Genomic DNA, 13416 nt, shown 5'->3' with positions numbered 1-13416 from the left:
GACGGCTGACCGGGCCAACGGAATTGGCATCGTCTCTTCCTAATTCTTCGATTCTTTTTTCATTGTGCTACCACCTGAGCGAGCGCCGAAGCCCGAAGATGCATCAAATGATTAGAAAGATAGTGTCAAATATATGTGTATATATATTCGATACCACTCATGCTTACTAGTTCTGCGAGCACTATGGTCTGCGAAAGAAGACTATGATCTTCTATTAGCACTGTGATTTTATTACTTTTAGCAAAAAAAAAATCAAGGCAGAGTAAACTAAACATCAAATGTCGTTAACCATTCCATAACGCACGTTCAAGGCCATATTGTTTTTATTTCTCTGAAGAGAAATTTATTGGACCCATAATTCATACAAAGGGACCACAGTCCCTCACAAAGACAATACTTTATTCTGAGAAAAAAAAAAACTTAACCTAAAGATTCCATGGCAGGGCGAATGAAGATTTGCAGCAGAACATGGCTGGATCGATTGTCGAAACCTAATGAAAATACTACTCTTTCAGCTGTCTTTACATGCAACTTTGTATTTTTTTCGTAAGTCTGTAAGAGCGTTTCGAAACTGCGTATTTATTTAATTCAAACTTGCTTAATTTGAAAAGCCGGTTTATTCTAATTGATAACTTCATCCCGCCCACATCCAATGTTTCAATACGGACGCCGTTAACATGAACTCACTCCAGTTCGACCAAATTTTTTACCCCATTTCTGCTCGTGTCACCGAAAGTAGATGGCATTGACGTACGCATGTGAAAGGAAGCGATTAGAGTTTCTGCGACCTAAGGCCATACCACTCACTTATTCCTTGAAGGTTTTTCGAGCTCTCGCACAGCAGATCACCTCCTCTCCTTAGTAGCTTCTTGCACTCTAATGCTTTGAAGCTAAAGCTAAATACATATGATCAATGGAGGTGTGCTGAATGCACCTGTATGTAAGGTTTATGTAGAGCTTCCTTCATGTACTGCTCGTATTTAAACACTTTTCTGGCCACATCGCAAAAAATTCGTGCTAGAATATCACAATGTAGTGCAAGTTGTATTTCGGCCAAGGTGCCTCGTCGCTTGAAGGCCACCACGGACACACGCTGGTATTTTGCGCCACGTTCGTTTCGGAAAAGCCTGTGGCGCCATCTCTCTATATGTAGCACTGAAGGAAGTGTTCGCGGGGAGTGGTGAAAACAAAGCCCTCTAAATAGTAGCGGAGACGTTCTTTCCTCGGTTTTTCCACCAAATGTTAAGGCGGAAGCCTTTAATGCCTCATCGTTGTAAGCAGGAGCTGTCGACAGAAATGTCACGCTTTTCAATTGGTCGAAACGGTCGTGACGTCACAGTGCGCGAATTTCAAACGGGGTTAATTATACTTTGGCTAGTAACCATGCAACCAATTAAAGGGATCGTATAGTGATGCTCCAAGTAAGTGGGAATGAGTTTAGTTAATTGCTTAATTTACCCAATTAGCCTAATTATCCTTTCTAATCAGGCTACATAAATAAATAAAACCGAGTAGGAAACTGGTGGAGTTCGGGAATCGAACCCCGGTTTCTGGAGTGCGACACGAGCATGCTACCACTCCGCCATGCCTGCTCTTTTTGTATTTATTGCCAGTTTTGACAGATCTCCGCCATGCCTGCTCGGTGGTTTGGAATGAACAAAGGCGCGTCTAGTGAATACGGTGTCTTCGTTCACTCCCATCTTCCTCCCTTCCCGTTACGGTGAGGTCCAGGTGTTCACCGAGATATGCGAGAAAGATACATTTCCTTTCGTCAAAAAAGATACATTTCCTTTCCTCAAAAACCAATTTACCGACGAGCAAGGCGTAGAAGCGAACGGGCGATGGCGTTCTGTGGACTCCCTGGCAGCGTTGCAAGACGCTGTCGTGTTTCACTCTTACAAGCGAAGCTTAACATCTTAACCACACATCAGTGACACAAGCAGCAACACTGCGCTTAAGGCTTTCGCCTCACCGCACTTTAGGTCAACAAAGTGCCCCCCTGAATTTTTTCGATGGTCTACCTGCATGCGACCACTCTGTACCACTGTTCGGTGCTTTAGCAAGGGAGTGACACTCTCATAGAGCCAATGGGGACGTTTTTTTTTTCGGAGGCGATGGTGGCGGAACCTGGGAGAGGCGGTAAACGCATCAAAAATCCAATATGGCCGCGCGTTTAGGCGGCTGGTTCTGGCCGGTTGCTCGCGCTACAGTGCACTGTACTCGCGCGTTACTGGTGCTGGCGGCCGCTAGCTCGATCGAAGCTTTGTAAATACTGGCAATTAACTGCTCCCGTGCTGCATTCAAGCTTGATTTCCTAAAGTACTTACGTAATTTGCTCACTCGTTATTGTATTTCGATGTGTCTGTTGATGTAGCATGGTGCATGTTGACGAGCGGCGCGACTGCTTAGCAGCTGCGCTCGCTCGAGAACGAAAAGCGTAAATGGTTTTGTACAAAGAACAATTTATTAAAAGAACGACAGCAGTGACAATCGATGTTTAAAAAGTGATTTTAGGCTTCAGTGACATTGCAGTATCAGTAACAGGTAGGGTTGCCGTTGGGAATTTTTCAAAAAGAGCCAGAACTGAAGCTAAAAGTAGCCAAAAGTAGCTACGCCACCTGATCTTGGCGCCAAATTTGTAGCCAAGTAGAAAAGAACCATTATTATAAGCCACTTTTATTAATGAACAATAAATAATATTGTCACGTGCTTCCACAGAATCTCGACGGAAGAAGCAGAAGATGAAGGACTGACCGGCAGGGAGAAAGGAAGAAAAAGAGCTGAGGGACGCTGGTAGGCTGCCTGCTTCCATCCTGCTCCGACCGATCCCTTCTGTGAATAAACCCCCGTGCGTGCTAAGCACGTAACAGTTTGGTGGAGGTGCGGGGTATCGACCACGGAGCATTCCATCTACCGAAGGAGCCGTAGACTCGCAGGCTTCCCACCACTGCCATCGGACATGCCTGGAGACGACAATGCCGAGCAACCGGGGATATCCACAGCGAACAACTGGCCACATTATCGAGAGCCCCGCACATTTTTTGGTAAACCTGAAGAGGACGTTGACGAGTGGCTGAAACACTACGAGCGGGTGAGCAAATACAATCGCTGGAACGCTGCTACTAAACTGGCTAACGTAGTGTTTTTCCTTGCCGCCACGGCCCTTGACTGGTTCGACAATCATGAGGATACACTGAGTTCATGGGCTACATTTACGACCGAGGTAAAGAAAAATTTTGGGGATGAATCGGCTAAGAAGAAGCGTGCGGAACCGACATTGCTTCACCGCGCGCAAGTACCCGGAGAAACTTGCACGGCATACATCGAAGCCATCTTAAAGTTATGCAAGCTAGTTAACTCCAGTATGCTTGAAGAAGATAAAGTCGGCCACCTTCTAAAAGGAATTGCGGAAGATGTTTACAATTTCCTGATTAGTAAAGAGAGCCTGAGCACCACCGCTGACGTTATCAAACATTGCAGAACATTTGAAGCTCTTAAGCTGCGTCGAATCACCCCTAAATTCGGAAGATTGGCCAATGTCACCTCTATAGCCAGTGTTGAAGCCTGTCCTCCAAATTCTATGGCTGATATGATTCGAGAGATTGTGCGCGAGGAATTGTCAAGATCCCGGGACACCTTCTGCCGCACAGAATATCCGCGGCACAGTTCTGCACCGGAGAACGATGTTGCCGCCCTGTCGACTCCGTGGGCTCAACCTAACGGCACTTTGCCCATGGAAGATCGGAACATTGCCCAACGTTATGGCCACCAGCCGACGGAAAGGAGGCCCACTTACCCAGAAGACGTGGTTCGTCAGCAGCGAGATCCTGGCTCCAGCCAACGTCGCGACTTTGTTCGCCAGGACTTTTATGGCGGTCGCTGGCGCTCTCAACCTTTGTGCTACCGGTGTGGTATTGCAGGGCATATCGCTAGATATTGCCGCCGTCGTTTCCCGACTTCTCAAGACTGCCAACCCCCGGCGCCTACTTACGGACAACGGCACACCGCGCAGCAGCGACCCCCAACGTCCGCTTGGGACCCGTACCGTCCGAGCACTTTGCGGAGTTCATCACCTGCATCTGACCGCAGTGTGACGCCGCCACCTCAGCGCCAACGGCGGTCACCTTCTCCTCGACGTCGTGCATCCCCTCCGCCTCCGGGAAACTAGGAGGCGCGGCCGATGGAGGTGAGGCCGCCGGCGAGTCGATGACGTCCAATATACCTCTGCCCGTGTTTATGTTGAAGAACAAACTGGAAGTGTTTATTGATGGTGTGAAAACAATGGCTCTTGTGGACACTGGTGCTACCGTATCCGTTATGAGTTTGAGGTTTAAGAACCGTTTAGGTAGGAAAGTGATGTTTAGTGGTGACCGTGCAGCGTTATTCCGTGGTGTCGGTGGTGAACCTTTGGTTCCACTTGGTGTGTGTGCTTCGGATGTTGTTATTGGTGGTCTAACGTTTAGAACAGAATTCGCAGTGCTACCACGGTCAACGCATGATGTGATTCTTGGGATTGATTTTCTGCAAGAGTGTGGTGCAACTTTAGACTGTCGTACGGGAGAAATTTCTTTGAATTCTTCACTACTTTCAGCTCTTGTGGATAACTCGACACCGGATTTTGGAGCATTTGCGGTGGAAGAAGACACTATTGTACCAGCTTTCTCCGCAGCATTCGTGCGGGTTTCCTCTGTTCACAATCAGTGCGAATCTTTTGAAGCTGTGGCAGAGCCTACGACACTCGCCTGCTCTAAGAAGAGTATCGTCGTGCCTCGTTGCGTCGTTCCCGTGGTGGGAGGCCGTACCGAGCTGTGGACAGTGAACCACTCTGAAGAGCCAGCTGTGTTGCCCCGGGGCCTCAAACTCGCCCGTTTCGAGGAAGGTGTGTCAGGTTCCGTCGCGACGTTAACCAACTCTGTCAGTGAGCAGCACGTGAAAAGAGATATGGAGACCCAAGTTAAGACTATGATTAATCAGGCTCTTCCCACAACCGAGCGTCGCACTCTAGTGGAACTCCTTCTGAAGCACGTGTTCGTGTTCGACTTTGCCAAAGACGATTCTACACCACCGCCTACCAGTCGTATTCATCACACGATCAACACCGGCTCCGCACCTCCTATACGCCAGAAACCCTATCGAGTCTCAGCCACTGAACGTAAGTTAATAGATGACCAAGTTCAAGAGATGCTAAAGCGAGGCATAATTCGAGAGTCTTCCAGTCCTTGGGCAGCTCCAGTTATCCTTGTTAAGAAAAAAGATGGCACATGGAGGTTCTGTGTTGACTAACGTCGCTTAAATACGGCCACGAAGAAGGACGTCTACCCGCTTCCACGTATAGATGACGCAATTGATTGTCTGCACTCCGCTTCGTACTTTTCTTCTATTGATTTGAGATCCGGCTACTGGCAAATCCCCATGCACGCTGCAGATAGGGAAAAAACGGCATTCATAACACCAGACGGACTTTACGAGTTTAACGTCATGCCTTTCGGATTATGTAATGCACCTGCAACATTCGAGCGGTTCATGGATACAATCCTGCGTGGCCTCAAGTGGCAAATTTGTTTATGTTATTTGGACGACGTTGTAATTTTTGGCAAAACGTTTAGTGAGCACAACAGCCGCCTGGATATTGTGCTTGATTGCATGGAACGAGCTGGCCTTATCCTCAATTCCAAGAAATGTCATTTTGGGAACCGTGAAACAATTGTTCTTGGTCATTTAGTTGATAAAGAAGGTGTTCGACCAGATCCAAAGAAAATTGAAGCTGTCAAAAGTTTTACGGTGCCCCAATCAGTGAAAGAGCTGCAGAGTTTTTTAGGGCTCTGCTCGTACTTTCGACGCTTTATAGCTAGGTTTGCGGACATTGCTTACCCACTCACGTGTTTGCTGCATAAAGATGCACCGTTCCATTGGACCAGCGAATGTGACGCAGCTTTCCGACATCTGAAATTTCTTTTGACCTCGGGCCCCATCCTACGCCACTTCTGCCCATCTGCACCAATTGAAGTGCACACTGATGCAAGTGGTATCGGTATCGGCGCTGTACTTATACAACGCCATGGTCACGATCAGCACGTGGTAGCATATGCCAGCCGTTCATTGAGTAAGAGCGAAAGAAATTACACGGTTACTGAGCAAGAATGTCTCGCCGTTGTTTTCGCTGTCCAGCGCTTCCGCTCCTATCTGTACGGGAATGCTTTCACCGTCGTGACCGACCACCACTCGCTTTGCTGGCTAGTGAGTCTTCGTGACCCCTGTGGCCGGCTTGCTCGATGGGCTTTGCGCCTACAAGAATTTAATTTCACTGTGGTGCATAAAAGCGGCCGTAAACACTCAGATGCCGATTGTCTTTCCCGCTTGCCGCTTCAAACGACTGATGACGACGCAGACAACTTTGATGAATACTTGGCGTCACTTTCACAAGCCTTCCCCGATCTTGAAGTTTTCCGAACTGAGCAACGCAAAGACCAAACATTAACCTCTTTGTTTGATGCCGCTCAAGATTCTGTAAAGAATACTTTTTGCATTCGCGACGGTTTGCTTTATAAGAAGAATTTCGCTTCTGGAGGAGCACGCATGCTTCTTGTCGTACCCGAAAACCTACGCATCACAGTTCTTGAAATGATGCACGACGACGCCACGTCTGGGCACTTGGGAGTGACACGCACACTCCACCGCACACAACAACGATTTTACTGGCCTAACATGCGTTCAACCATCCAGCACTATGTAGCCAGCTGTGTGCAATGCCAGCGCTTTAAGCTGCCGACTTCAAGTCCACCGGGCAAACTGCGGCCAATCACACCTCCAACAGCCCCGTTTGAGCAAGTTGGCATTGACCTCCTTGGACCTTTCCCACGGTCCTCGAAAGGAAATCGATGGATTCTTGTGTGCGTAGACCACTTAACCCGTTATTGTGAGACAGCCGCGATACCAGCTGCTACTGCGTCTGAAGTATCTAACTTCTTACTTCGATTCGTCATTCTTCGGCACGGCCCTCCTGCAGTTCTCATTAGCGACCGTGGACGCCAATTTACAGCGGACGTTGTTGAAGAACTTCTCCGCCTCAGCAGCTGCAGTTTTCGCCACTCCACGCCATATCATCCCCAAACGAACGGGGTGGTAGAACGCACTAATCGGACGCTCACCACCATGCTCGCTATGTACGTCGCTGCAGATCATAAGGACTGGGATGGCGTCCTCCCGTTCATTACTCATGCATACAACACAGCGCAACATGAGACAACAGGCTACAGCCCCTTTTACCTGCTCTATGCTCGCTCACCTCGCTGCGGCCTTGACACCATTCTACCATTTTTCATCCACGACGAACCTTCTCTTGCGACCACACTCTGCAGAGCTGAAGAAGCTCGCCAGCTTGCCCGCATTCGAATTTTATCTTCTCAAGAGCGTTCCAAGAACCGCTACGACGTCCAACACCAAGAAGTTTCTTATGTTCCTGGTGACATTGTGTGGTTGTGGACCCCTCTACGCAAGCGTGGTCTGTGTCAGAAACTGCTGTCCCACTACACTGGACCGTTTGTTGTGTTGGAGTGCATAAGTGACGTTAATTACGTTATATCACGACTAACTGCTAGTGGTCGACGGTCACGCCAGTCTCAGGTGGTGCATGTAGCCCGTCTCAAGCGATTCCATCCCAGACGGTCTACGTAACTCGCCCGACGGGCTCCGTCTGCGAGGAGGGAAATGTCACGTGCTTCCACAGAATCTCGACGGAAGAAGCAGAAGATGAAGGACTGACCGGCAGGGAGAAAGGAAGAAAAAGAGCTGAGGGACGCTGGTAGGCTGCCTGCTTCCATCCTGCTCCGACCGATCCCCTCTGTGAATAAACCCCCGTGCGTGCTAAGCACGTAACAATATCATTTTGAATCAACACAAAAACACAGAGTAAATAAAGAGCACGGAATTTTGGGCCTCTTGCTCGGCCTTCAAGTATCAGGTACGTTGCAAATAAATAAAAGTTCAGTCCGCGTAGTTAATCTATAGTAGATAGTGTTCTTGCCGGAGTAATTTTGGCACATTCTATTCAACAACTCAGCAGGAACGTTAAACGATGATGCTGTTTTTTCTTGGAGTCGTAGCCCAAATATTCGCAGAATTGCCATAAGCAAATCCAGCTTCATTTTGTTACGGATCTCTGTTTTCGTCAAGTTCACGCAAGAGAACACGCGCTCTGCATCAGGTGTTGAAAAGGGCATTCGCCGCAAGTGTCCTTGTACGATGCCGCTGCGTGCCGGAAAGTCAAACATGATGCGCGACCAAGTGCACCGCTAATTCTCTGCTGCTGGCGTATTTCAGACTCCAGTTCGTTGGAGGAATATATGCGTCGAGGACGCGCGCGCGCATCAAGGCGACCAGGACAGCGATGAGGACAGCAAAGCTTGGAAATAATTGTTATTTTCTGTTCTTGCTTGCTATTGTATATGCAATTTCAAAAAAAAATGGCTAGTAAATGCGCCAAAATAGAAGTTCAAAGTAGCCAGAAAGTAGCCAAGGAGCCAGCGTGAAATTTTCATCGCCAGACGGGGTCGAAAAGTAGCCAATTTGGCGCAAAGTAGCCACCAACGGCAACCCTGGTAACAGGCATCCTAAAAATCAAAATATAAAAACGCCATAATGTAAACCTTGAAGACATGAGCGCACAGAGAATATATAGGGGATAAAGAAAAAGTATCAAGGTAGGTACCGTAGACATAATAAAATGCTACTTGACTGAATATAGGTTTGTACGCGACTTTGTAAGAGATTCAGGTAAATAGCAGGGAAGCAAAACATCTGACATGTATTGAAACGCATCAGTCTGTGGCTATGAATAAACACACCCAGAGAAAGGCAGCGAAAATTTTCAACCTTTGACTTGTACGGAAGAAATCACAGTGCGCTGGGCTAGGGACAACATAATATGCTGCAGTGCTAGTGCTTAGTATAAAGACTCCAAGAAAAGCTCACTGTGTGACTCGACATGACGCCAATGACGCTGCTGCAGTGCGAATGTCGCCGACGTCGGCGTTTTCGCTTGCGCGGCTGTCCGGGCGTCGTCTGCTTGTCGTCTGCTGCTGCGTTACCCGCGTCGTCATCTTCGCAACTAGTTTCTTTGATATCTTATTTTTAATACCTATGGCTGGTTATAATTTAGTTCATAAGCATGTTTTTATCATTGATAGTGGTCGAGAAATTTCACTTTTATTAGGCTTAACTGCAGCCGCGTTTACCGCCGATACCAGGATCGCTGCAATCGTTTCAACCGTGGCGCCACCCTCGGCGCGGACGCGCAACTTGCAACATGCCACAGCCCTGGCTTTAGTGCGGGCAGGTTTCGCCCGCAATGTTCCCCATTATCCAAGGCGGAGCGCCATGCTCCTCCCGTGCAAGTGGGACTTCGACGTTGCAGTGGAAAAACGCCTTCATGCATGATGCTTTCTCATTAATATATTTTACCAGTGCAGCTGTTTACGCCTGTACAATTTAAGGTTTTGCTATTTCCTATAAAATGATGACACTCCACCAAAAGCTGCGCGCAGCGCGCTCGGATGGGTCGTTGTTGTCGATGACGTCACGACCGCTCACCTGGCGTCATCGTCACGTAATTTCACATGACGCCACCGGATCGCTCACGCTACGGTGACGTCATGGTCACGTGCTATCAGGTGACCACAAGATGGTCACGTGGTGAGTACAGCAAACGACGGCGCCTCCCACACGCCAAGTGAGGCACTAATGCTGTTAAAGGCTTCCGCGGTTATGGACATGCAGAGAACATTGTATGAATTGGTGGGGCCGCTGTACTCAGTATCGCAGTTTGAATGTCATAGCATTAGAACTCATGCGGAAAAAAATTTGCCCAGGCTTAGCTTGGTTAAGCCAAGAATGCGTTGCATATTGCGCGGTCTTTTTGCGCGAGGTATTGCTTGGCGGCACTCGATTTTCTCAGCAGCTTTTCCTCCGTGACTGGATGGATGGATGGATGGATGGATGGATGGATGGATGGATGGATGGATGGATGGATGGATGGATGGATGGATGGATGGATGGATGGATGATGGATGGATGGATGGATGGATGGATGGATGGATGGATGGATGGATGGATGGATGGATGGATGGATGGATGGGTGGGTGGGTGGGTGGGTGGGTGGGTGGGTGGGTGGGTGGGTGGATGGGTGGATGGGTGGATGGATGGATGGATGGATGGATGGATGGATGGATGGATGGGTGGGTGGGTGGGTGGGTGGGTGGGTGGGTGGGTGGGTGGGTGGGTGGGTGGGTGGGTGGGTGGATGGATGGATGGATGGATGGATGGATGGATGGATGGATGGATGGATGGATGGATGGATGGATGGATAGGAGCGCCTCCTTTGAAACGGGGCGGTGGCAACCGCCACCATGCTCAGCCGTTCTTTTTTTGTTTTTTTCTTTTTTTCTTTTTTTTCTGTGTTTGCAGTTCTCACCAAGAATCGCCATCATCTTTACCTACGGTTTTTCCGCCGGCTGTCGTGACGTCACGTCACGTGGTTTGGTGGCTGCCTGGCCGCGCCACGTGGCCGCGCCCAAGGGCTGAAGTGAGTGATTGCAATATGCTACGCATAAAAATACGGTGTCAGTCGCATAATTCCCAGTAACGGAAGTGACGTCGCTAGACCGGAAGTGGCGACCACACATTTTGATGTATCCTTATAGCGTCCGCGTCGCCACCTCTATTCACCTTGGGGGAAACATCTCACCGCGAGCTACATTACCCGAGTCGATCTTTGGAGTGGTTGTGTGCAGACTGATCTGTAGGGGTTCGCAAACACATCCAGCTAAGAACGAACCAAGGCTGGATGTAAAGGCATCCATAGCTTCTAATACTATATCATTGCCAACACCATGTAATTAAATGTCGCTGTGAATTCTTTTTGTCACTATTTTCAAATCTACGCCTAACAAGATCAGAATTCTGAAGCAAACGTGCTTTCTAACAGCGATGAATTGATGCGGCGTGATTGGTAGTGTACGCCGCTATTCGGCACTATAGCTTCCACTTCGGTTGCCCGTTCCTCTGAAGGCCGTCGACATTTTCTGCTCGATCCCCTATAATTCACTGACTTGACGCAGTTCATTTTGCAGAAAGACTAGACTATCATTGAAAAATTCACCTGGACTTTTAATAACATAGAAGCGCGCCGTGACTGAGAAGTTCACAGCAGAGTTAATGTTTTTAGTACAGTGTCACTGCAAAAGTTAGATGAATAAAGTGGTCCTATTGAAAAACATGGTCCTGTTTGGAGGTTGTGGGTTGGAATCCCACCGGCGGCATATGGTTATTCCGGTTGCGGAATCATCACTACGCTAGGTGTGAGCGATTTCGCGGAGCCCGGAGAGCCCCAACTGCGCATGCGCGAGTTGCTGCGTAATTTCCTTTCCTCAAATACACTTTTCATTTTCTTCATTATGGCCCCTCTTTCTCTTTCTTCTTTCATTCCAACTTTCTCCCTTCCTCTGCAAACGGATGACGGGTATTCATCGAGATGTGAGACAGCTACTGCGTAATTTCCTTTCCTCAAATACAATTTTCATTTTCTTCTTTACGCCCCTCTTTCCCTTTCTTCTTTCACTTCCACTTCCTCCCTTCCTGTACGGCACGGTTGAGGTGTTCACCGAGATGACAGAGAATTACTGCTCCACTTCCTTTCCTGAAAAAGCGTTGCGTTCAAAGGGCAAGGCGTCGCGCCGAACGGGTGGTGGCGTTCCGCGGAAAGGCGGAGCTTAAGCGTTGTTAATTAGCAATTAATTAATATATAGTCGTTAATCAGTAATTAGTAATTAATTTGCAAATAGTGCTTAATTATGTGTGACGTCATCGATTGGTGGCGTGACCAGTGCCACAGAGGCAGTCAAAGTGGTGCGGAAAACGCTTTCGCCTCTACGCACTTTGGACAAAGTGCCCCTGAGATGCCGCCGCCGCTGCGGCTGCCGAGCCGTTGCTTCCGCAGTTCTACTCGGGATGGCCATTGGTCAAACCACAGCAATTTTTTTCTGCTGCTTCCACAACAATTATCTATAAGCGATAAAAATAATTACACTATTTATCTCTCATTCATCAACACCATAAATTAATAAAAAGATCGAAGCCTTTTCATGTGCTCCTTGGTTTCGGTGACTGTTAGCTGTCTTCATATGCATGTGATAACGAGCCCCCCCCCCCCCTTTACCTTCCCCTGGCTGCTCAATGATGATGATGATGAAATAACTTTATTTGCACTCGACAAGGATGCTATTGCGATTACTGAGACGCTCACAGCGATGACCAAGGTAGTTACCTAGTTGTTGGTCTTCAAACATCACAATTCGAATGGTCTTGCAGCTCTGCCGGGCGAAATCCTGGAATTGCAAAATTACGAGGAACTTTAGCGGCTAAAGTGGTGAAAGCCGAAAGCCTGCGTGCTGCATTCTGCTACGCGATTGTTCACTTCACATTCTGTTGGTGCATTAAACAACTGCCAATTAATGACGCTTAATCTTTGCCTTTAGGAGTGGAACGTGACAGCTTGTTGTAGCGCTGCCAGGAAGTCCACGGAACGCCACCCCCCGTTCGGCGCGATGCGTTGCCCTTTGAACGCCGCGCTTTTTGAGGAAAGGAAATGGCGCTGTAATTCTCTGTCATCTCGGTGGACACCTGAACCGCACTGTGCAGGAAGGGAGGAAGTGGAGTGAAAGAAGAAAGAGAAAGAGGGGCCGTAATGAAGAAAATGAAAATTGTATTTGAGGAAAGGAAATTACGCATTAACTGTCCCACATATCTCGGTGGACACCAGCCGAAAATTGTATTCGAGGAAAGGAAATTGCGCAGTAACTATCTCACAAATTTCGGTGGACACCGGTCAAAATTCGCGCTCAGTGACGTCACGACCATTTCGACCAATCTAAAACGCGGACAAATTTGCTAACACTTCTTGGTCACGACAGTATGAGCTATTAAAGGCTTTCGCCTTAATATATGCCTTAGCTGTTAAACGCGCAATCAAATGGCCAATAAACTTGAGGATAGCTGCGGCATTCTAGCTCAATACTCAATACACCTCTAGAGCTTGAACGTCGGAGATGACAATGACCATGTTCGGCTTCGGTTGAAAACCAGAGGCAACCTTGTTGAAAAGTAGAAATAAAGAAGAGAGAGTAGTAGGCCCGATCTTTGAAGGTGACGTTGAGAACGATTTGGGTTGACAAAATTATACAGTGCTGTCCATAAAATCCTTTCGCAAGTTCGCAACGGGTTCAAGAAATGACGCAGACGACGCTTTTTGTTACCCCTATAAGAGCCACCTAACTTAATTTCGTAATGAAGGCAGCCGAAGCTCGGAGGAGGGACGGTTTTTCTATTTTTGTGTCGATCGTTATGGGGTTCGTCATGCATAAC

Source organism: Amblyomma mixtum, chromosome 8 (assembly GCF_055824585.1).
Source record: "Amblyomma mixtum isolate Tamu chromosome 8, ASM5582458v1, whole genome shotgun sequence".
In the NCBI taxonomy this organism is placed as follows: Eukaryota; Metazoa; Arthropoda; class Arachnida; order Ixodida; family Ixodidae; genus Amblyomma; species Amblyomma mixtum.
The sequence above is the reverse complement of the archived record's forward strand: the minus strand, read 5'-3'. Positions refer to the sequence as shown.